Below are 23,086 nucleotides of genomic sequence, written 5' to 3'. Positions count from 1 at the left end.
CTATTGCACCAAAGCTGTTATTAATGAGGGGCTTGATGAGACCTCACCAGCTCAGTCCACAGTGTGTGTGTGTGTGTGGGTGTCATCGAGGCCTGTATGATGTTAATGGGAGGTAATGATACGGACTGTAATTGTTATGGTGGCTAACCTAGCATGAAGGGAGGCGTCTTCGCTGAAATATACACCCACACAAACATACACACATACACACACGACACACACACTGAAGAAAACTCACACACACACATACACACAAACATGCTCAAATCATTCATGCTACACACACTGTCGAGACCCTCTGAAGTATTTACAAAATGTGCTCTCTGCAACCCTCATCCTTGCAGTCATGCTAATTTTCTTTTGGTGTTTGTTCCCCTCGGATTCAGTGTGCTGCCGTAGCACGATCTAGATTTCGATCTTGATCTTTATTCAATACAAATATTGGTTTAGAAATTAAATTGGTCCACTTAGAATTAAATTTAATAAGAAAATAGAATTATGCATATGAGCAGATTAATGCCAAAAGTAACAAGAAACAAGAACTGGCAAAAATAAAATTAATGAACCGAGCAGTTTCAGTTTTTACAGTGAAGGAAGTTTAAAAAAAAAAATTGCAATGCCAATAGTTTTTCATGTGAGAGATTTTGTGTCAGCAACAAAAACCATAAGAAGCAACATTAAAGACATAATACATAATCCAAAAGCACACAGACGGATATATACAACCTGGTGTCACTTCAAAATTGACTGACGAGTCATGTAAGACAGTGGCTCCCAACCTACTTACTTATGGGACCAGTTAGTTTATGATTATTTAAACTGATGCCCAAGTGGCCTTTTTACCTTGAGCTCTTTGAATAGTTTAACTACACACTACTATATACAATCTACAATATTCAGCTGGCTTGCTACACTATCTTAGCAGAGAGTGAAGGCTCTGTGAATATGGTTTGTGTTTATTAATACTCTGCACCCTTAACCTCGCCAGATTTTTTAAGTCTATATATGTATTTATTTTTCTTATTTTCTTAACCTTCGTGTCGTCCTCCCGAGTCAAATTGACCCCGTCTGTTTTGACTGTTCCTTCTTTCCTCCCTTCCTTCCTTCCATCTGTCCTTCCTCCCTCCCTCCTTCTCTCTTTCTTTCCTTCATCTCTCTTTCCTCCCTTCCTTCTGTCCTTCTTTCCTCCCTCCTTCTCTCTTTCTTTCCTCCCCCCTACCTTCCTTCTTTTCTCTGTCCTTGTTTCCCTTCCTTCCTTCCTTCCTTCCTTCCTTCCTTCCTTCCTTCCTTCCTTCCTCTTTTCCTTTCTCCCTCCCTCCATCCCTCCTTTCCTTCCTTCTTCCTCCCTTCCATCCTCCCTTCCTTCCTCCCTTCCTTCCTCCCTTCCTTCCTCCTTTCCTCCTTTCCTTCCTTCTTCCTCCCTTCCATCCTCCCTTCCTTTCCTCCCTTCCTTCCTCCTTTCCTTCCTTCTTCCTCCCTTCCTTCTTTGACTCGGGGACAACAGGAGGGTTAATATATACACTTTTAATGCAACCCTTAAATTTGTTGTTTTTACAGGAATTAAATAAATGCTGAGACATAAGTTGATTATGTTTTCTGGTGCTGCTAAAGCCACAGTGTGTAATTTGAAATGTCCTTTTTCTGTAGTGACCCACAGAGGTTGTATCCAATAACAAACTGTGGTAGACGACCATGCATGCCACATCCCTTTCATTATGAATCTGACTCTGGGAGATGGGTAAGATAAGGTGCTCGAAAGTGAAAAAAAAATCAAACCCTTCAGTTTCTGTCTATGAACATACTTTACATTTGTGGCCAAATTATACACAGGGGGAGTAAACCAGCAGCTTTAATGCATCTGCTTCATCCAGCCCTCATTAGACCTTTTAGAGCTTTTAAGTGTAGCATTTGAACATCAATAAATCGTTTCCTCTTTCTCTGAGACATTAGTGTTATTACGATATAAACAGCAGCCTTGTTGACTGTGTTTCCCGGCCATATGGAGCCAGTGGTGAAGAGGTTTATGGAAAATGTGGTGTGGACACAGATAATTCCTGCGCTCTGAGATAGAGGCGACCAGTTTTCTCTGTTGGGGTCTCTTTTGTTTTAGATAAATAAACGGAGATATAACAACTAATTTAAAAGTTTCATATCTAAGAATCTGAAACTCCTTCTCATTAGTGACACCAGTAGCGTTAAATGAGCTGCAGTCGGCATCCAGCTGTTTGTCGATGTCTTTTTTTCCTTGCTTTCACTTCTCATTATCACATATTAGATCTCTAACTGCAGGGCTCTACAGTGAAAATATTACAATCATATTTGCAACTAAAAACAGCACATGTGCAAACCAGAAAAAAATAATAAACCTACTGTAATCGCATAAACTTGTATTTCATTTTAACGGAAAAGAAATGCAGCCAAGTATAAATGTCAGCACACTGCTAACTGTGGCCTCAGTTTGTGCCTCTCACACAGAAAGGCTCCTGGTAGCATCAGCGCGCCTGATAAGGGACAGCAGAGGGGCAACGTCGCGCTAATAACCCGGAGATTTATTCCTTTACTGTGGCAGTAAACACAACACACAACTCGCCGATAACTAACTGTGATATATTCAGACCGTAACAAGATATTCAGGGGCTGATGACGGTAATGCTAACATGATAAACAGCAGGACTATGGCTCTGTATGTACTAACAACCCTCACACACACACACACACTGGAGAGCCTCTCATAGCAGCTGCTCCTATTTGGTCACTTCTTCTTCGTCTTCACCTACAACTTCCATCCATCTGATCATCACCGGTCTGTTCAGCACCTCCATAAGAAGGCAGAGGGTAGTGGAGCTCTGGTAGTGATAAGTTAAATTAGCCGAATCAATACAATTACAGCTCTAGTTTAAAACACGATGAAGACTGTTCCCCGCCTAATGAATTAAGTTCTTGACTGTGGCCCAACACAAAAAGGTGAATGATAGTTCAGTTCCTGTTCTTTCATTGATACTCCCCTTGGAGGAATGGTGTTCTCTCAGAATACAGATCTTGCATCAGTCTGCCCTCGGTGTATTTAAATCTGAATGTGTTTGACAAAAAACCTGAATACACCCACACACACGCAGCAGAAACAGAAACGATGGGGGCGCAGAATACGAGAGTGAAAGAGGAGGAGGAGGAGAGAGTTAGGTTGGCATTCATAGAGATGCTGGAAGAAGTGTGGTTGAGGTTTGGTCCTAGCTGCTCCTCAAACTTTAAAAATAAGCTTCAATACAACCTAATTCATTCTTACCTAAACTAATATAATATATAATATACTGTTACATATAGTGCCTTTAACAATGATATATCGATGTTTAAAATACTGCACTTAGCACCTTTTATATGATATGGAGCCCAGCAGGAGTTAAACCACGTCTATGTACACAGACATTAAAAAACAAGCTTAGCAGATTATGGACATACTGCAAATAGGATCATGGAGGTTTTAATACTAAGAACATAACCTTAAATCTGGGTGAAAGCATGCAGAGAAGTGCATCTATATAAAAACCAGCAGGGCTGCATTAGTGGAGAGTTTCAGTTGACACAGAAGGACACACACACACGCACACACACACACACATACACACACACAAAGTATCCTTCCCATGCTAATCAGATGGTTCATTAACATAATAAAAGGGTGTGGTGTCAATTGGACTAATGTATGCTGACTTATCCTCTGGTCACCTTGTCACCTTGCTGACAGAAGGCATCCAGGAAGGTTAGGGGTCTTGTGTGTGTGTGTGTGTGTGTCAGTATAAGAAAGATAGAGAAGAATGAAGTGGGGATTAAAAGAAAGACAAATGGAAATGTTTGCCCACTAAATAGTTTAAGGCTTTTTTTTAATGGGAGAAGAAGACAAACATAAAGAGGAAAAACAGATGCAGAGTCTTTGTATTTCTCTGGGCTCAGGTGTTTTCTTTTCCCTTTCATTCTTGAAACATACTTCCCAGCTGGTGTTTGTGTGCAGTTGTTGGAGCAGATGTGTGTGCCCGTGTGTGTGTGTGTGTGTGTGTGTGTAAGAGAGAGCATGAGTGTTGGTGCAAGTTAGTATGCAGGCGTGTGGGCACAAGTTTTTCCTAGCACTACCCTCAGGGTGAAAGCTGATCAAACTGGCAGCTTGTATAGGCTATAATCAAAATTCTCAACCTGTGTGAAAAAACACAGACACACACACACACACACACACACACACACACACACACGCAAACACACATATACTAGGAGATGTCTATTTACAATCATACATACATGCTGTCATACACAGACAGAAAGGATGCATTCAACACAAATGCAGAAGCCAACAGCAAATATGTACAGGCTAAATATTCTCACACACACACACACACACACACACACACACACGCGCACACACACACACACACACAAACGTTAATGTGAAGGCGCACGTTGACAAGCCCCTGAGAGTTGCCTGTTTTCTGAAAAGGCTGTCAAACTGTCTTTACCTGAGGTCTTTGCAGGCACCGAGTGTGATAACACAATGTGACACACACACGCACACACGCACGTCTCTGACTGGTATAAAAAAGCCGAGAAGCCGAGCGACACACACACAACACGCACAGACACACACACACACACAAACAGATGGGAACCTCAGGCTTCACAGGTATCAGCTGCATTTTAAGCAGGTAATTCTGCCAATGACCATTGCAAGTAGTAGCGGAGAGGAAAACACCAAATCAAAGCACGACTTAAAGTGTCACACAGACTCACACAAACAAACATCACATAGGATTTTCAGACTCTTCATATTTCTCTTGCAGTTTTATGTTTACTTCACAGAGCTCACGCTGTGCCTCAGGTGCATCATATAGTCTAAACATACACATCTAAAAAACCGGCACACGCTCCTCACAATTGCATCAGGTACACGAACACAACCATCTGTCACATTTACCCTCACGATGACTACATTTCAAAACATGCATTCTTATTTTCCTCGTGGCAAAAGGATTGATTCATGAGCAAAGATGCTTTAGATCCTCTGCTAGTTGTCTTGTGACATCAATAAATCATTTTAGCACACGTACTTATGTATAATTGCTCTCAAACAACAACATTGTCATCAAAAAACATCAACAGCTTCTATCCTCCCACACCATTGTTTCTATTGTTTAGGCCTTTTCTGCTTAAAGAAGAACATAGATTGATCCTACTTCCTATTGTTTCTTCTATTTGACCTTCACAGTAGCTTACCTTATCACAGCTCTCTTATCTGGTGCAGATATCTTTTGTTTTTTGTGGTGGCTTCAAAGCAACTAGAGGCTCAAATGTAGCACCTTTAGGAGGAAAGTAGAAACTGCTTTCTATTTAGCTTTGTCACTAATTTTTATTCCATTGCTGTTTTGTCATCATTGTATATATACTGTAAGATATATGTGATTTACTGACTTAGGAAGGAAGGAAGAAGGAAGGAAAGGAGGAAAGGAAAGAAGGAATGGAGGAAGGAAGGAAGAAGAAAGGAACGGATGGAGGAAGGAAGGAGGGAAGGAAGGGTGGAAGGTAGGAAAGGAGGAAAGGAAAGAAGGAAAGAGGGAGGGAGGGAGAGAGGAAAAAGGGAAGGGAGGAAGGAAGTAAAGAAGGACAGGAAAGAAGGAAGGGTGGAAGGTAGGACGGAGGAAAGAATGAAGGAAGCACGGTGGAAAGAAGCAAGGAAGGAAGGTAGGAGGGAGAAAGGAAAAGAGGAAGGGAGGAAGGAAGGAAAGAAGGACAGAGGAAAGAGGGAAGGGAGGACGGTAGGGGGAGGAAAGAAGGAAGGGAGGAAAGAAAGAGAGAAGGAGGGAGGGAGGGAGGACAGACGGAAGGAAGGAAGGAAGGAAGGAAGGAAGGAAGGAAGGAAGGAAGGAAGGAAGGAAGGAAGGAAGGAAGGAAGGAAGGAAGGAAGGAAGGAAGGAAGGAAGGAAGGAAGGAAGGAAGGAAGGAACAGTCAAAACAGACGGGGTCAATTTGACCCGGGAAGACAACACAAAGGTTTAAGATTGACTTCAAGAGGTTAGGATGCTTAGTTAGATGATAAGATTGAAACCACTCTCTACAGATACAGTGGTGTCATCTAACTCTTGGCAAGAAAGCAATTAAGTGTATCTGCCAAAATGTTGAACTGTGTCTTTAAAAAGGAAATTATTTTTCCCAGGAGGTCGATCAATACTGGTTAAAAGCAGTTTGTCATGATTACGGTATAATCTATCTGTAATTGAATTACTCACTGCTTAAGTCTAGTATTTATGGCTCATCTTTGATAATGACTTCATTATTGTTGACCCGATCTGTGCTTTGTTGATTCATTCATTCATTCATTGACTCAGTGATTCAAAGAGGAGCGTATCCCAGAATAAATCAGTCTGAAAGGGGCAGAGCATCTTTACAAGTCAATCAAAGCGTATTTAGCGCCTAATTTGTGACCTAATAACAAGTCAAATGTGTCAGTGGAGGTTTCGTGTGCATGTGACATGAACTGTACCTCCATCTGACAGCGCTCTGATTTATCTGAAGTTAACTGCAAACGGCTCGCTTACCGCCATGTTGTGCTCAGCATTTAAATTCAGCATGAGTTTCCTCCACAGCAGATGGTCGGTGTGTTATGTGTGCAGCATATGAACTGTTGATTGCAACATTTGCATGAATTATTTGACTTGCCGTTCTGCCTGAAAAAGCGTTTTTTTTTGGGGGTGAGACACAATCTGCTGGAGTATAATTCTTCTTGGCTATCATAATAGCAAAGAAAGAAAAGCAAAAAAACATAATACGTCAACTCTGATACCTTTTGTTTTTCAGAGCAGCATAGAAATCAGTATATGGACCGATGCACTGCTGACCTGAAGGAAATGTTGCTTTCTACCTCAATCAATGCTTCTGTAGCTCGTTGCTTCACAAGTCATTTCTCTCAGTTTATTGTGAAAGGGCAAGCTCTTTCAGAAAGATGAAAACAGAGTGTTTATAAAGGCATGCATCTCTGGGTTATACATGGGCAGGTTGGTATGTGGGTGTTAGCTCATTGCTACGTATGTGTGTGTGTGTGCGTGTGTGTGTGTGTGTGGGTTTCTTTGCCTGTGTGATCACAGTTTAAAGGACTAAAAAGAAATCTCAGAAGCTCAGTACCTGGTTGGCACAAAGTGTCAAATACCAACAAAAGAGGGGATGAAATTTAGTGGGAGGGGAGTGTGTGTGCAGGTGTGTGTGTGAGCTGACAAGGCAGAGTTGTATAAGTTTATGCAGTGGGAGGGATGGAGGATGTAGGGAGTAGGAGGAGGAGGAGTATGAGGCAGAAAGGTGCATGAGAGGATTTCTGCCTCTCTGTGGCCCTGCTGAATTGCTAACTATGGTTGAAATTCAAGGCTATGTTTACTGAAGTAATGCTGAAGTAGAACAGGTTAAATGTGAAGAGAAAATTAATATCTGAAATGCTGTGTTATTATCACAGGGCACACACACACACACCAGACCATGGTCGCTTTTTTGGACATTACATCGAGTCATTCCCTGGATCTCACTACTACTTGTCTAACCCTAACTTCAACCACTGACCCAAATATCAGCTTTTCTCCAAATGGGGACACAGCTTTTGTCCCAAGTTGCACAAGCCGTCCCCAATTAACTGTTCCTAAGCCTGAAATGTGTCCCTAAAAGTAGCATATGACAGGGCGCACACACACACACACACACACACACACACACACACAGACACACACACACGCACAAACACACACACTCAGTAACACACAACTCAATCTCTTTGGATTCACAGCAGGGGGTTCGCCCGAAAAGCAGCGAGAGTCTTAGAAGAGAGTAGAGAAGAAGAGAGGAGGTAAGGAGAAGAAAAGAGGAGTGCAAGATGAGGAAAAGTTATAACGTTTGAGCGGATGACAGAGGAAGAGAGTAAAGGAGATAAAAGAAGATAAGAAGGGGGGAAGGAACAGACGAGCAGAAGAGAGTTGAAAGAGGAAGCGAGGCGATGAACTGAGAGCCCCGACGAGAGAGGGACAGGAAAGTCAGATGAAAGAAGAGAGCTGGAATAAGATCGGAGAAGAAGAGAGGAGGAGATGAATTGAATAGTAATCGCGGTTTTATCAGTGCCAAGGTTAGGTCTCCCATCCTCACTCTGTGTTGCCTCTGCTAACAATGTACGCAGCCCTTGTCCTGTAAAGTGGATAAATGCCTCCTCCAAAGAGTAACATCTTACGAGTTGCAGAAGTGTAAAGATACACGATAAAGAGCCGCAGCCTTGACTTCCTGTCCTGAGGACCCTCTTATTTGTCTTTGTCGACATAGCGCCGTGACAGCGAGCTGCAGTAACGTCTCTGTGGATGACGGACAACCCTTCTCATACAGTTTCCTTTCTAGGCCACAGTCTTTCAACCACTGTTTAATCCCGCTGTCCCCATTTTTTTTTTTTGCCTCTTCTGTTCTTTACTCTCTGCTCCCAACTAAACAAACTCTCCACAAAACAGGAGTGAGATAAAAAGTTTAGACCCACACAGATATTTTTCGTTAATCCGGGAATTGATTTCTCAACCTAGAATCTGATATGACGAAGCGGTAAAGCTGACTTCAGGGGAATAGCTTTATAACATTCAGCCATTTTAAATCAAAATCTGATTGTTGTTAAGCTATAATACATGAAAACTTATACAAAAATATAAAAGATAAGGAGGTAAAACATTGGAGCCTGTTCTCCCAAGAAAAAAACAACACTATAGGCTGTAAATTCATTCGACCTATAGTTACATTTGAGAGGCAGACGCCATCTAGCAGCCAAAGTAATTATGACCAGGTGACATCAGGTGTGGCTTTCTTATCAGGTGGAGGTGGGTTGAGGTGATGACTAGTTAAGTTAGATGCCAAAAAAACCCTCCAAAACTCCATCATTATTTCAACCAATGAATCAGGACTTGAAAAAGACAGTCGTGGTGTTTACTGTTGCTATGACTACAAAGGTTGCCTCACTTTAAGGAAGTACTAATCACGTTTAACTCAAACCATGACCCTTCCCTGACACCAGCAAAGTGTTTTTTTGTGCTTAACCAGACCTTAACCAGAGCATTGTCACACCATAAAATATAATTATTGTTATTAACAGTGGTTTGTAAGGGTTTTGGAAAGAGGCATATTACACTCCAATCGGTCCTTCTGGACTGCATGCAAAAACAAAGCAGTGGTTGTTGAATTTGGAGGACTTGTTTGGGAAAAAACGCCACAAAATGCAAAGCAAAGTAAACAAAGAGAGGCTTTGCTCAAACAGAAATGTATTTGAGTCAGTTTAACGCGTGGTTAGGTCAGTTTCTGGATGTTTTCTGGCAACACAACAATCTTGCAAAAGTCCTGTTGCTATGGTTACCCACAGTTTAAAGCTGCACTAAAGAAATATTTTTATATTAACAATGGAGTGTTATGTATCAGCTCACTCTGTAGCTCTACTGAGCATTTTACTGTCTTTCAGCTCATTGTTTTGGCTTTTGTGGCCCACAGCTGTGTCGATTCGTTCTCATCGCTCCATTCAATCTCATTTCCAGCAGCGGGAGGCAGCTGCTCTCAGTGGAAAAGCTCTGATAAACCCACCATTTATCAGACATGCAAAGCTAGCAGTGAGCTTGTGAACGTAATGGGGCATTATGGTATTTTTCTCTGTGTGCAGTCGGCGTAGCCAAAAGGAGAAGAGAGTATATTTTTCATGCAATGGCTCTGACTTACATCACAAGGTGGCCACTAATGTTGCTCGATCTCTGCTGGATGTTTTAAGAGGCAACTGTTTCCTAACACAGTAAAAGAAAGTGATAGAATACAAGTTATTCCACTTCTTCCAAATGGCCAAAAAATCTATTATTGCAGCTTTAATTTACCATGTGCATTAACTTTCCATGTGGGTATTGATCATTGTTTGGGTAGTCTTGTTTAATGGTTTTAATGGACACACACTGAAAGAAATTAGTATTTTCTTTGGCCACGGCACAATACTTCTCCTCACATAAATTCGACCATTAGTCACAGCACTCACATCAGGCCAGCTGGTGTAATTTTTCAAACACTACAGTACCAAAATGTACCCAGACATGACTAAACATAGCTTAGTCATGTCTGGCTCTGTGGTAATATCTCTTTCTCCTGCAGAATTATGGATAAAATGGTAAAAATGGATTCAGCATCTGTGAAGTATACGACTAAAACAGGTGTTTATCACTGAGTGCAGATGGAAGGTGTATGCCATTTTTTCTTCTGGTTCCTGTGGAGTTCCCGTTACACATAATTTTCCCCTACGCTGCAGAGAGATGAGTGCAAACCCGCTACTGCTGTGGCAGGAAGATGTGATTTTCAGCAACACTGACTTGTTTTCCTCCATGTTTCCTCATTAACGTGTAACATGTATGTGTGTCAGCAGGGAGCTTTATGAATGAATGATGCTGTTTTGGGAAGTCCAGACTGCAGCTAGATTTGTAACCACACATAACTGAGAAGGGATGGGAATGCGTTTGAGGTTTTCTCGATTATTTCCACACTTTTGAGTTCAAATCTTAACATGGCCAATATCTGACTAAAAAATATACTGGCACTCTACCACAGAACCTCGACCTTTTGCTCTACAGTATTAATAACTATACGATTGTTCTCTTCGATAATGTAAAAGTAGGATATTAGCAATCCGTGGTGAATAAAAAATCATAACACTACAAATATGTTGAGGCATTATTTTTGGTTCAGCACCATTTAAGGCAACTTTATGGAGAATGGAGAAGCTGGATTTTGTTGAGTAAATGCTTCAAGACAACAAATCAAAGGAGTCACCCATTAGTCTGTCATCCACAGCGGAGAGACGCCACTTATACGCAAATGAGACTCAATCAACTAAGACTACATCTGTATTGAGCCGGTAAACTCAAAAATGACGTTTTGAAAAGCTGTTTTAGTCTTAGCCAGCTCAGCATGAACACAGTCTAAGTTACATGAGTTGTTATGAAATTAATTGGAATGAATGAGGTGCTAATCTGCATTCATTTAAAACTTCATTTACTGAAAAACTGACCCAGATAACAATTACCACCCTGATGATTGATGCATTCAGGTACTTTTGGCGACCTCTACTTCACACTTTCACCCTATAACCACATGTGGCCCAATGTGGACTTTGATGCCCTGGGAAAGAGAGGATGACGCTGCAACCTTGTGAACCCTTGGGTGTCCCGAAGAGCTGAACTGCCTCTGTGCTCCTCACCTCCATCCCTCCATCTGGCTCCATCTGCTCCATTCTTCCTCTCCTCCACACTCTTCTCTCGCTCATTTTCACCATCTGCCATATACACTGTATGTATGTATGTTTATGTCACTCCTTGTTATTATTTATACAGGGTTTGCATGTAATTTGCATTATTAGCATGAATCTGCGGTGTGTTTGCGCCTCTAGGCACATATGCATGCCATAGGACCACAAATGAAGTGGTGTTTTGCCCTCATTCTGTCATTTCCTCTCTCCCTCTTTCCCTCTCTCACACACACACATTACTTTTAATGCACAGTCAAGCGACGTAACACACAACTTGGGCCTGACTGGGCAGTAATTTGAGTGGGAATAGCTGCAAAATGACACACATAAACAACAACCACACTCTTAAAAAAAAAAATCGTAGTTGCTATGGTGCAGCAGCAACAAACACATCTTTTGTCATACACACACACACACACACACACACACACACACACACACACACACACACACACACACACACACACACACACACACACACACACACACACACACACACACACACACACACAACTCATAAGGAATGCAGATCATCAGACTAGGCATAACTCTGCAGAGGTATCCTGATTGCAGCACGGGAGAGAGGGAGCGAGGGGGATTCATAAAGCGCTCTATAACTTTTTGTTATTTCATAGGCAGCCTTGGGTGAATGGATTATTCATGGATGGGGAAAGAGGGAGCAGTGCAGGGGAGATATAGAGCGAAAGAGGGTTGAGAGTTAATGAGAAAGAAAGAAAAAAGAAAGAGAAAGGAAGAAAGAAAGAAAGATGGAAAGGAATAAAAAAGAAAAAAGAAAGAAACTAAAGGGGAGAGTAAGGACAACAAAAAGGAGAAAATGACTGAGTTGAGAAGCTATAATCATTACGCCCTTGATGATTGCGGTGCTCCAGCTCTCAATCAATCTCACAAATACACCTGAATAAACATGATCTACTTTACATCAGCTAGATCCATCAAACACACAGGTGCAACTGCATATACATGACACTGCTAAAACACACACTCACACACTCACACACACACACACACACACACACACACACACACACACACACACACACACACACACACACACACACACACACACACACACACACACACACACACACTCAACTTGAATTAACAAACACTCATTAGTATTCAGCAGATAATATGGATGTTGAGGGTTTTTTTTAGTTGAGCACACAGCCGTGGTTGAAGTGTGAGTTGTGTACCCACTGATGAATGTTACGCTGATAAACAAACGCCAAGTGCATGCACACACACACACACACACACACACACACACACACACACACACACACACACACACACACACACACACACACACACACACACACACACACACACACACACAAATACACTCAACTCCAGTTAGTGTGGACACTGATAGTTTCGCTTCCCAACTGTATTATTCTTATACAGGCCATAAAATACAGCACATACAGACTATTATCTAAACACACACATAACTAAATCAACACACACACACACACACACACACACACACACACACACACACACACACACACACACACACACACACACACACACACACACACACACACGAATGAGGAGAGTCGAGGCAGTGAGTAAGGCATAAAATAGTGACATAAACATAAAATGGTGTAAATAATAAATAAAATAAAACTATAAGACAGTATCTTTTCACATTGCTGCTCATCCTGAAAAGCCTTTCCTCAAGCTCAAGATCTAAATCTGATTCTGTAAACATAAACGCAGACACGGACAAACCCACACACACACACACACACACACACACAGACCAGACAGATTGAAGTAAATAACACAGGGCAGCAACAGTAATAATCTCAGTGTCGCTACGAGTGCTAGGCCCGGGCAGAATGCCAATGACCTGAAGGTATACGGTGGGAGTGAGACAAGAGGGATACAGACACATACACACCCAAGCACACACACACACACACACACACACACACACACACACACACACACACACACACACACACACACACACACACACACACACACAGAAACATATAAATACAGTACACCCATGAGTGCACACATAAATGAAACAATAGAGAGACACTCATATGCTGACAGTTGCACACACACTGTCTCACACGCACACGCAAACACAGAAAGGTCAATGGTGTAATTCTTTGCTGACAGAGTCAGTGCGACTGTTATGATCGCTGTAGACAGAGGCGAGCTGACCACTTGTAATTTGTAGTGACCTCTACAGCGCCAGCTAACCCAATGAAGAGCCTGTAGGCTGGCATCTGCTCTCACTAATGTGTGTGTGTGTGTGTGTGTGGGTGTGGGTGTGTGTGTGTGTGTGTGTGTGTGGGGGGGGGGGGGGGGGGGGGGGGGTGTATTGAACTTACGAGGTCTCAACAGTCTATAAGCTTGTGGCAACAAATAATACAACATTTTGCAAAGTTGCAGAAGTTCCAACACAAAATTGCCGAGAGCCGAGCAGCATCGACTGACTGAGTCACACTCCGGTTCGTTCTCTGGTGTAGATCGATGAGAGGAGCAAGGCAGCAGCACTGCGATGGTTGGAAGTTTCATTTCTACTCGGGTCAACCATGACCGAAGATGTGTTTTTGCTCATGTTACAGCAAGGCAATATCTGTAAAAAAGATCTATATTTCCAAAGCTCATGTCTGTTTCCTGCTCTTTGGATGACAGTTTAGATCTACATCAGGATGCCAATATGAACTGACTGTGATGTCAGAATAGACGTGCATGAACAGAGAAGCAACAATAAGAAATGATGCATCTTTTTGTTTTGGGGGGGGCATTTTCTTCCAGTGTGTTCAAGACTACACTGTGTGGGATTTACATGCACTCTGCCATCTGAGCATGATTACAACAGAGCCAAAAAGAGGAATAAAGAGAGGAAAAAACAAAATCAACAGCAAACAAGGAAACCAACAACAATGAAAAATGCAACTATGGAAGCAAACCGATATCACTCTGTATACACGTTACATTTATGGGATGTGTTTTAACCACATCTTTAACCCTAGTTAGTCCAAACAGGGCTGTCTTGGAAAAACAACATTATACTCTACATCTACTGGCTTACACAACATTTTTTCTTCTTTTGTGTCATGCTGTAATGATAGCAAATTAAAACACCTATGAAATATCCCAGAGTAGGTAGTGACGTACAGTACATGTGACTGAACTTCACTTGCAATGAAGTTTGATGACCTGGAAGTCCAAGTCAAGTCACAAGTCTATATAAGAAATGTGCAAGTCAAGATGCAATGCTTTCTGGTCTCTGAAAGCTGACAATTAAAATTTAGTGTTTTCTGCATAATTAAGACAAAGATCCTTTCAGTGCATAAGCCTAATAATTAAACATGTAAGAGGGGCTTTGCAAGGATTGCCTGGTCTTTTAATGTTGCAGGACTTTTAAAGGTTTAAAACTTTAGATGCACATGATTTTGCTTTCAAGTCCAAGTCAAGTCTTATGTCGTCATTTTTTGTGACTCACTGCAAGTTGGACTTAAGAGCAAGAAGTAGAAATTAGCTGAGGAGGATTCACTGAAGGAGGTAGGAGGATTGAGTTGACTGGTACATGTGAGTGGGACACGAGGGGATAAAAGAAGCTGAGCATAAGGGATGGGGGGGTGGGGGGGGGGGGATTGGTGGATGCGAAGATTGAAAAAAAAAAAAAGCAGAAGGTTGAGAAAGAGGATAGATGAAGAGGTATGAATAATGGAGTGAGGAGAAAGTGTAAAGAAAGCTGAGGGTGAGGCTGAGAATAGAGGTGTGGGCCTTTATTAGCCTTTTCACTTCTTCATTGATTGAATCTAATTTCAGTTCATCACTTAATGTATGTTTTAAACAAAATTCCACCACCAAGAACTTCTGTACTATCGTTTCTGTCTTATTATGTGTGCAAATATATGTGGGGGAGCCGAAGCTCATTATAGAGCTGTTAGTTTGATCTCCTGCCCTCACTGCCTACATATAAAAGTTTTCTTGACCAAGACACTGAAGCACAAATTGCTCCTGATGAGGGTGTGAGACGTGGGGAGCTCATTTTTGCGAAAGTATTGCCAAAGCAACGAATGTAACACAATCTTAAATACTTAGGTTCACTTACTGTCATGATAAAACATTCCATTTCAAGTATAGGTTAAGAACAATAAACTATTATTGCATTGTTGTGGAAAGTTGTTGAGTTTCACATATGATCTTTGCAACATGAGAGGGAAAAGCGATAGTAGTGGCTTTCTCCAAACTCAGTGCAGAACTGAGACAGCAGCAAAAATATAACTGCTGAAAGCTCATTAGAGGAATAAAACACATCTGATTGACTAAGTGCCAGTTTGAAAATTAGCATGCAAATTGAGCATCTCCTCCTCTCACAAAAACATCTGATTGGGCTCAGGGTCATTGGTAAAGTGCTTTTAACTGCTTCTATGAGAATTTTTCATGCAAGGGCTTGGCTCAGACATTGATTGTGCCGCTCAAAATTTAATTGGCATGAATTCTTCATGTGGCTTTTCATGAACCATTAAAGCCAAAATACTATGTCCATTTTGGGAAATGACGCTCCCAGAAATATAATATTGACAATTGTATGCTTAAGGTTATCATCATTTAGTAAGCAGAGGTTTTTGCAAAGATTCAAAAGTGATTTATATTCATACTGTCAATCACTTTTTAAAAGGGGGTCATCTCCTTTCCAATGCTCCGTGTCACTCCTGAATGAAAAAGTATTTGCATGACTCACAGCTTTAAAAACATAACCCGCGGAGTGATTCTAGCTCATGCCACCAATAAGTATCTGATAGCAGGAGACACGTTATTTTTAGAGTTGGAGATATCTCATTTAGAATTTAGAAGCTCTGGAGAAAACTCCTCGCTTTTAAAGTCAGAGCGGGTCTTTCTTCTGCTGTGGAGTGAAAAAAACAAACATCAGGCTACAGACAGAATCCAAGCATGTCTCCTACAAAATATCTTTAAATACTACAAATCTGCTCTGCCAAATATGTTTTGATGGAGACTAAATTGCTGCCTCGCCATTTTTTTTTTCATGAAGCATGACATTCTTGTACGGCACAGAAGTCATACAAAGCACACAACTTTAAATTGGAGTTTCTGTTATGTGTCTCACATGCTGTTACACTCAGGCTTCTGAAACTTTTGATTAAGGTAATGGAAAGCTCATGGTTTAAGTAAAAGCTGTACTTTTCAATAATTTTCATAATGATGTGTAATATCTGAGGTATTGGTTGTACTGTTGGACTTACAGAGAATTATCCCCAAACTCTTCATTTCCCATCATCTCTACGGAGCTTTTTAGTGTCTTTTAGCTCATTATTTTGGTTTTACGGCTCACAATTGTGTTCTTAAAAACTTTATTCCCAGCCACAGCTGCCAGAAGTATTAAATGACAGACAAAGTAAGGAAGTGGCTGGTGAAGCTAGTGGAGCTTTCAAGAGTTAAAAAGACAGATATTTCCCCTAAAGAGACCAAAACAGAGCTAAAAGAAGAGAGTGAATATTAGACTAATGGCGCTTTTCCATTATACAGTTCTAGCACTACTCGGCTTGACTCGGTTTGGTACCAGGCACATCGTTTTCGATTACTTCATAGTAGCAGGTCGGGGTCGTCATGGCTCTCGTTGGATCCTCTCGTCTGCCACCACACACAGGAACGTCTGCACCTCGCCGAAGGACCACAGTGTAGTTTTGTGCATAGGAGCCATGTTAACTCGCGTGAAACTCGCTGTAACTATTGTTGCCAGTATTTAAAAATGGCGGGTTTTGATTCTTGTGTGGGACGTCGCGCTTATGTCTCTTCCAGTGACGACACTCTCTGACCAATCAGTGGCCGGCAGTCTGTTGACGTCACATTTTAGTATCGGCTCGGCTCGCTTGGAACCTCGCCAGAGCAGGTACTAAACATGTACCAGGTACCAGGTACTATGCCTGATGGAAAAGCAAAAAAATCTGAGTCGAGTCGAGCCGAGTAGTGGTAGAACTGTATAATGGAAAAGCCCCATAACATTTGTTGAGTGAACACGAAACATGACTCCAAATAATAAGTGATGTTTTTACTGTGTCTACTGAATGTGAAATTAGTCAATCGCTAACAGATTTGCCTCAAAATTGACATACGATGTTTGTCAAACCCCAACAAAGTGCTTTGAGTTGATTAAACACAACTATAAAAACATTTATCATGCATTATACTCTCTATTACTCTTACCCAGGCAACATTCTTCAAATAAAACAAACATGGCCTAACAAATACTGATATTACCTCGTGTAAAAAATACCAGGATGAACCATCAAAATGCTACAAAATCCGTTTCTATCTAAATAATTGATCTGAACTTTATGGGAATACTATATATTTATTGGGAGAAACACAAGTTATTTTACAGGTAAGGTCACTGAGTGTGAACACTGCAGATATATTCAATATAAACATTCCTAAATGCAAATCTGTGGATATGAAAAACAGAATTGTTTGAGTTGATTGAAACGCACACACTCTCAAGCATGAAACAGAAAAAACCCTCCACACAAGCTATAACTTCAAACATCTTCATATACACACAGAAGCTGTGATTTGGTATTTTTCTTTGTGTGTGTGTGTGTGTGTGTGTGTGTGTGTGTATGTATAAATGTGTCTCCAGTCTATACACAGATGTGATTTCCCCACAGAGTCTGCCACTGATTGGATTTGGTTTAATTCAAATAAACTGAGGCCTTGATTTAAATGGAAAGCACTATAGCCTATTATGTGGCACAGTGGAGGACAGTCTCACTATATCAACTCTGAATTGCATTAAAACTCTGGCTCGCTCTCCCTCTCTCTGTCACTGTCACTGTCTCTCTCTCTCTCTCTCTCTCTCTCTCTCTCTCTCTCTCTCTCTCTCTCTCTCTCTCTCTCTCTCTCTCTCTCTCTCTCTCTCTCTCTCTCTCTCTCTCTCTCTCTCTCTCTCTCTCTCTCTCTCTCTCTCTCTCTCTCTCTCTCTCTCTCTCTCTCTCTCTCTCTCTCTCTCTCTCTCTCTGTCTTGCTCTCTCCCTCAAGGTTGCTGTCTGACATGCTCGCATTAACAGGACAGAACTTTTCCAGCTTGCATCATATTGTATACCTGCATGAACACGCACAATGAAATAACCAACGGGGCTGTGATAACTTTGCTGGCACCGTACGCTATTGAGGTTGGGAATGTGACAGAATAATATATGAGTTTTATTGCAGGTTGGGGACTTCTGTGTTGGTGTGTATGTGTGTGTGATAGACAGATCAACAGGTGGGCAATTGTCCTGACGAGACAGAAAGTCCCATTAGAGGAAGAAGAAGAAGAAGAAGAAGAATGCCTTTTATTGTCATCGCACATTGTCGTACAATGAAATGTGCTGTGCAGCTCCTAAAAAGGTTCATTTAACATTACACACATGCACGCACACACCTGCTGTAAGATAAATAATAATAATGAAAAGATAAATAAAGCTACTATTGTATATTGTACCAAATTCTATTGCACCTTATACAAAATATTACTGCATGTTTACAGATTTTACTGCATATTTCCTCACAGTATTGAACTATTAGGTGGTTAGTCATGTGGTGTAGAGTGTAATGATGATGTTGGGGGTGGTGATGGTAGGGGGACAGTGTTTTGTGGAGTTCAGTTCAGTGATGGCTGTGGGATAAAAGCTGTTTTTTGAGCCTGGAAGTGCAGGTCTTTAAGGCCCTGTAGCGCCTTTCAGACAGCAGCAGAGTGAAGAGATGATGATAGGGGTGAGTTGCATCCTTCAGAATGCTGCTGGCTCGGTGGAGGCAGCGTGATCTGATGGTGTTTTCCAGCGAGGGCAGGGGGAGTCCAATTATTTTCCGGGGCTGTGTTTATGACTCTCTGGAGAGCTCTCCTATCTGCTGCTCAACAGGAGGCAGCGCATACTGTAATACAGTATGTCAATACACTCTGACACGAGCACCGTCATGGATAGCTTGTTTTGCCTAAGTGTCCTTAGGAAGTAGAGCCGTTGTTGAACCTTTTATAACAGGATGTTTGGAGTTGTTTGTCCATGTTAGGTCCTCTGTGATGTGGGTTCTTCTCCTTTTTCTCCTTTGATGTTAAAGAAGGGAGAGATCCTCATATAGTTTTCTGATTTTTTAGATGAGTTATTTGGGTATTTTAATATTCAGGAACTTAACCCTCCTGTTGTCCTCGAGTCGAGGAAGGAATGGAGGAAGAAGGAAGGATGGAAGGGAGGAAGAAAGAAGGAAAGGAGGAAGGAAGGAAAGGAGGAAAGGAAGAAGGAAGGAAAGGAGGGAGGAAGGAAGAAAGGAAGGAAGGTAGGAAAGGAAAGAAGGAAGGGAGGAAGGAAGGACGGAGGAAAGAAGGAAGGAAAGAAGGTAGGAGGGAGGGAGGGAGAAAGGAAAAGAGGAAGGGAGGAAGGAAGGAAAGTAGGACAGAGGAAAGAAGGAAGGAAAGAAGGTAGGAGGGAGGGAGGGAAGAAGGAAGGAGGGAGGGAGGGAGAAAGGAAAAGAGGAAGGGAAGAAAGAAAGAGAGAAGGAGAGAGGAAGGAAGGACAGACAGAAGGAAGGAATGAAGGGAGGAAAGAAAGAGAGAAGGAGAGAGGCAGGAAGGACAGACAGAAGGAAGGAAAGAATGAACAGTCAAAACAGACGGGGTCAATTTGACCCGGGAGGACGACACAAAGGTTAATATAACACATACACCATCCTGTCAGTTTGGGGACTTTTTCCCATTTGAGGTCAGTCCCACCATTGTTGTGTCATCTGCAAATGTAATGATTGTGTTTGAGGGGTGTGCAGGGATGCAGTTGGATGTATACAAGGAATAGAGGAAGGTAATCTGTATGCAGCCTGTGTTGCACCGGTGCTAAGGGTCAGGCTTGGGTAGAGGTGGGGTCTGAGTCTGACCACCCATTGTCTCAGTCTATGGGTGGTTTGACAGCAAGTCCTTGATCCACATACACAGGGAGGCACTAAGACCCAGGTCAAACAGACTGGTGACCAACCTGCTTGGGACAGTGGTGTTAAATGCAGAGCTTTAGTCTATAAAAGCATCCTCACACATATCTCCTTCTGTTCCAGGTGGATCAGTGCAGTGTGGAAAGCCATGGCGGCATCTTCTGTGGATCTATTTGCTATGTTAGCATGCTTCTGCAGGCTTTAAAACACATCTTTCAAAGCTATGATGGGTGTGAGTGCCACTGGTCATTCAGACAGCTGGTGTTGGTGAGTTGTACACTTGTATGATTATGGCTGTGTTCAGACAGGCAGGTGGAGTAGCCTGGGACAGGTTAAAGATGTTAAAAAACACCTCCACAAGCTGATGGATGCAGTCTCTGAGCACTGTTGCTGGAATCTCACCAGGCCCTGCAGGTAGTAGCTGGTAGTGTTGGAGCTACTTTGTCTAACCCTTTTGTCTTAAAACAGGCAAAGAAGCAATTCAGTTCCTTTGCCAGTGAGGTATTGTTGTCTGAAGGTGAGTCTTAGTTGCTCTTTTAGTTGGTGATGTGCTGGATAACCTGCCACACACATGTTGGATCCCTGTCGGTGAACTGTTCCTCCACCTTTTATTGTTTGTATGCAGCCTTTGCACATTTGATGTCTCTCTTCAGTTTGTGTCTGGCAGTGCTGTGCTGTTCGCTGTTACGTGATCTTAGAACTCTGTCAAAAAAGAAAAATAGCTCCCTCCAAACTGCTTTCTGATATAGTGTATGTGTGTGTGTGTGTGTGTGTGTGAGTGTGTAGGTGGGTGAGAGAGAGAGAAACATGAAGAGGAAGAGAATATTAAAGGGGACATATCATATTTTTGATGCTTCTCTGTTATTCTTATACTGTCATAATGTCGGTTAATCATCGTCAAAGTACCAAAACTTAAATTGAAAGCATATAAAAATGCTCCCTGCAAGTCAGCCTGCTCTGAACACTTTATTTGCAATGTATAGCCTATAGCTTGTATAATCTATAGCCTGTGTTGCTAAGGTTGTTCCTTGGGTAGTTCATGTTGCCACCTTTAATTTTTTGGATTGGATTTTTGCTCGAACATGCAATGACAACGATGTTGTTGAGAAGCTGCCATTTCGAGTAAAGAACAAGAATAAGAAGTGAAATCCAACTCTTATGGTTTGTTTACGTAGCCTCCAGAGCTGGTGACAGTTTCCAATCAGAGCGGAGTTGGCTCATCAGGAGGGAGGCCTCAAAGAGACATGAGCTTAAACGACTTCTTTCAGACAGAGGCTGAACTGAGGGGTTTGCATAAAGATGCAGTATAAGATTAATAAGGAGTTTGAAGGAGGAGGAATTGTAAATCATGGAAAGGTGTTCCAATAGAGCCCCAGAATAAAAAAATATAGACCTGGAGATGTGTATGATACATTCCCTTTAAATTATGTGAGGCAGAGACATCTGGCAGGAGTTATCGATCCATTAGTGCAGAAGAACAACCAGAATTTGCAACAGCTTCTTCCCACAAGCCTTAAGACTCTTGAATGCATAATATGGCACTTTTTACACATCTATACACCAACTACCTCTTAATTAATTATATATGAGTTAATCAGGCACTTGATAGCACTTTATTTTATTTAGCATTGGTCTTTTTTTTTAAACTGCTGCTGCCTTATTGTTTTTTAATTGTTCTTATGTGTTTCTTAGGTATGATTAGTTATTTATTCTATTTTATCTTTGGTCCTGAAAAAACACAATATAGCTCCACTGTATGTATTTACAGTAATAGATATGGTTGAAATGGCAAATTAATAAACTTGAAATTTGAAAGCAGAAAGTGAGGGAACAGAGTGAGAGAGAATCTACACCAGGATCATATTACTGTTGCTCCTAATGGACTGGGCTTATCTCACACACACACACACACACACACACACACACACACACACACACACACACACACACACACACACACACACACACACACACACACACACACACACACACACACACACACACACACAGAGACGTATTTCCATCACTTCAGAGGACATTGAATTAACCCTTATCTTAACCTTAACAAAACCTTAAACGTACCTTAACTTTAAACCAATTTTCATCATAAAAAGAATGATATACGTTAAGGGGACTTGTTTTTGCCCCCATAAGGGTGTCGAGTCCCCACAACATGACTGTGTAAACAGATGTACATCCTCACAATGGGAGCAATACCTTGACCACATACACACACATGCACACGCACACACACACACACACACACGCACACACGCTGTTTCTCTTCTCTCTAATGGAGCCGGACCCTTGAGAATGACAACCAGGCCGCTACGCATCAGTGGCCATTACCCACAAGGCAGTGCGTCAGGGCCGTGGGGCCGGCCGGCCGCCTACTCTCTTCGCCTTTCACCCCACATCCGTCAGAAACAGGTACACACTGCTCCCTGGGTTTCTCCTCTCTCTCTCTCTCTCTACATATATACATTTATATCCTTTGTCTCTCCCCCTCTTTTTCTGCAGGGTAGAAAAGTCAAATTTATGACTTTTTTTAAGACCTTGTTAAAACGAGCCAGTCAGGTAAGAAAAAGTACATTTTTTTCCAGAGGACATTTTTTACCTTCTCAGTCGGATTTTAAAGAAGCAAGTTGTTCTTCTCTCGGGGGATTTCTGTTGACCTATGAATTAATCGGCTTGTGTATTGGCAAGTAAACAGTCTATTTGTAGTCTGTCACTGACATTTGTTTTATTTTAAATCACCATATACCATCACATAAACAGAGATATGTTCCTCTGCTCGGGGCTGCA

The sequence above is a fragment of the Scomber scombrus genome, chromosome 16 (genome assembly GCF_963691925.1).
Source record: "Scomber scombrus chromosome 16, fScoSco1.1, whole genome shotgun sequence".
NCBI lineage: Eukaryota > Metazoa > Chordata > Actinopteri > Scombriformes > Scombridae > Scomber > Scomber scombrus.
The sequence above is the reverse complement of the archived record's forward strand: the minus strand, read 5'-3'. Positions refer to the sequence as shown.